The sequence below is a fragment of the Cebus imitator genome, unplaced genomic scaffold (genome assembly GCF_001604975.1).
Source record: "Cebus imitator isolate Cc_AM_T3 unplaced genomic scaffold, Cebus_imitator-1.0 Scaffold45, whole genome shotgun sequence".
Classification (NCBI taxonomy): domain Eukaryota; kingdom Metazoa; phylum Chordata; class Mammalia; order Primates; family Cebidae; genus Cebus; species Cebus imitator.
The window spans coordinates 5125597-5129394 of NW_016107360.1; positions in this window are offsets into that span (position 1 = coordinate 5125597).

Here is a 3798-nt window from a genome sequence, read left to right on the forward strand (position 1 = left end):
GGTCAGCTGACACTTTTTCATAACTACATTTCAGCTAACTTCTCCCTCTGCCCAATACTGTTTCCTTCTTTCCTTCCTTCCCTCCCTCCCTCCCTCCTTCCTTCCTTCTTTCCTTCCTTCCTTCCTTCCCCCACAATGCTGATTCTGAAGGCATGCCTCAGTGCTTTTCTTGCATGACGTTCTCTGTCTCAGAGTCTGCTTTCTAGGGACCTCAACCTGTAACACTCAGCAAAAGCAGTGCCAACATGGACCTCTGCGGTTATAATAGAACCTCAGGATAAAATAGAAGCCCTAAATTGATAGAGAGAACACAAACAATATACCAGAATATTGATACATGCATACAGCTGTGCTTTGGTAGGAAGAGACCTAGACTCGGGCTCTGCAGCTCAGGGTTCAAGTCTTAGCTCTGTCACTTACAAGTGGTTACGTGACCTTCAGCATGCCACTTTCATCTTTATGCCTCAAATTTGTCATCTGCAAAATTGGATGACATATGTGAGAGTGTTTTTTTCTATTACTATATAAATATAAGGTCGTATAATTTATTAACTTCATCAATAGGATACCAGAATATTGAAAAGGTCCAAAAATTATTGCATAGTATATTTTAGTTGAGTAGCATTAGAGCACCTCCCCCATACTGACATCATCTTGACCCTGAAAGGTATCCCAAGATGTGGCAGGCCTGCCTCGCCGCTCACCCCCACACATATCAGGTACCTTCTCTGTATTAGGCCGCTCTTGCATTGCTATAAAGGAATACCTGAGACTGGGTAATTTATAAAGAAAAGAGGTTTAACTGGCTCACAGTTCTGTAGGCTATGTGGGATGTGTCACACTGGCATCTGTCTGCCTTTGGCGGGGGCTTCAGGGAGTTTTTTTGTTTGTTTGATTGATTGGTTTTGTGAGATGGAGTCTTGCTCTGTAGTACAGGCTACAGTGCAGTGGCACGATCTTGGCTCACTGCAACCTCCACCTCCTGGGTTCAAGCAATTCTCCTGCCTCAGCCTCCTGGGTAGCTGGATTACAGATGCATGCCACCATGTCTGGCTAATTTTTGTATTTTTAGTAGAGATGGGGTTTCACCATGTTAGCCAGAATGGTCTCAAACTCCTGACCTCATGATCTGCCTACTTTGGCCTCCCAAAGAACTGGGATTATAGGTGTGAGCTACGGCCCCCGCCAGGGAGCTTTTACTCATGGCAGGAGGTAAAGCAGGAACAGGGATGTCACAAGGCCAGAGCAGGAGCAAGGAAGAGTGGGGAAGGTGCTGTACACTTTAAACAACTAGATCTCATGAGAGCTCACTCGAGAGCACCAGGCCATGAGGAATTTGCCTCCATGACCCAAATACCTCCCAACAGGCCACACTTTCAACATTGGGAATTACATTTCAACATGAGATTTGGGTGGGAACAAACATCCAAACTGTGTTGCTATCCATATGGAGGCCACCACCTGCAAAGAGCTTGTCTTTCTCTGAACTCTAGTTCATTAAGGCTCCCTTGAACCCCTACCTTGCACTAGTGCCATAAAAAATAGGATTTCTATACTTCAATTTTTTAAAATGTTTTTTTGTTTCATCCACTGCTGGAGTAAAGGTTTATTAGTTTTCTATTGTTGTATAATAACACAAATTTAAAACATTAAAACAACCCACATTTATTATCTCCAGCATGGCTTAGTTGCTGGAATAAACTCAGCATGTTGGCTGGATGTGATTTCATTCTGGATTTCACAAGATGAAATCCACATTGGCTGAGGTACAACTTTATCTAGAGGTTTGACTGGGGAAGAATTCACTTCTAAGATCATCACTCAAGTTGTTAGTAGAACTCATTTCCTTGCAATTGTAAGACTGAAGCCCCTTTATTTTTGCTCTCTGTCAGCTGAAGGCTGCTCTCAGTTTCCAGAGGCTGCCAACAGTGCCAAGCCATGTGTTTGCTTACTTCATCAAGCCACTAAGAAAAGTGTCTAGAGTGGGTTACCGAGATGAAATCTCATATAATGCATTGTAACCTCAGGAGTGATTCTCATCACCCTTGCCGTATTCTCTTAGAAGCAATTGACAGATTATGCTCACACTTAAGAGAAGATTATACAAAGGCATACATACCAGGAGGAAGAAATCATAGGGGCTACCCTAAAGTCTGTCCACCACAGAAGGTCTTCTGTGCCCTTACACATTTTTTTTTTTGAGACGGAGTTTCGCTCTTGTTACCCAGGCTGGAGTGCAATGGCGCGATCTCGGCTCATGGCAACCTCCGCCTCCTGGGTTCAGGCAATTCTCCTGCCTCAGCCTCCTGAGTAGCTGGGATTACAGGCACGTGCCCCCCTGCCCAGCTAATTTTTTGTAGTTTTTAGTAGAGACGGGGTTTCACCATGTTGACCAGGATGGTCTCGATCTCTTGACCTCGTGATCCACCCGCCTCGGCCTCCCAAAGTGCTGGGATTACAGGCGTGAGCCACCGAGCCCGGCTACCCTTACACATTTTAACTGAATGTGGAAGTCCACAATAAAACTTTAAAAAGCCCAGTGTGTTTATGTGGTGGATATTACACCTTCCCATTGGATATACGTATTAGGAACCTTGGAAAGAGATGAAGTCTATTCAACAACACTAGATGACAGACCCAATTCAACACTGAGAACTATCAGGGTTGAACATTGCTTATCATACACCCAAAATAGGGCAGAAGAAGCATGGTGAAAACTTATGATAAGCCTGGCAAGGAAACATTCTAAGTGGTCATTCAGACAGAGAATAGATTGTGCATCTTTTATTAAGTTATGGATTTCAGTAATTTAAAACCCACAATGCTGATCTCACAATTAGCTCATGCTAGTCAACAAAATAAAGGCAAAACAACTCCCAAAACTTTGTTGGTGCAGTCATTTCAAACAACGGGAAATGGACAAAAGAGACACCCTGACAAGAAAGACGATAAACACAGTCAGAATCTGGTTCACTGGACAACTGTGATTATGGTTATTTGACTCAACAATTGTAATTATGACTACACTGATTACTAAACACAGATTACTTGGTGGCAAGTTTGTGGTCTCTTCCCTTTGTATCCAAAAGAAATACTCTACCATTGCAAAATTTTAGCTAAAGAAGAATTAATGATTTATCTTATACTGAACCTTGAAGAATGAAAGGAAGAAAAAAAAAACCTTATTACATATCATAAAGCTGAGAAGGTTTTCCCACCTCAGACTTCTATACATTACTTTTTGTCCAAGTTGATATTTCTTTTACCTTCTCTCTTTTTCATGACTACTAAAATATGTATCTTTATGCACTGGTTGCTTTAGTAATTACAGTTACATGTTATACTATCAAAGGCATACTATGTTATGTGACTGGTTTTTTCATATGTGATGTAATAGATAATGTAATTTTTAAAAAGTTGCTTTTAGCCAGGTGTAGTGGCTCATGCCTGTAATCCCAGCACTTTGGGAAGCCAAGGCAGGTGGATCACCTGAGGTCAGGAGTTCAAGGCCAGCCTGGCCAACATGGTGAAATGCTGTCTCTATTAAAAACACAGAGATAAGCTGGGCGCGGTGGCTCCTGTAATCCCAGAGCGTGTAATCCCAAAGCCTGTAATCCCAGCACTTTGGGAGGCCGAGGTGAGTGGATCACGAGGTCAAGATATCAAGACCATCCTGGTCAACATGGTGAAACCCCATCTCTACTAAAAATACAAAAAATTAACTGGGCATTGTGGTGCGTGCCTGTAATCCCAGCTACTCAGGAGGCTGAGGCAGGAGAATTGCCTGAACCCAGGAGG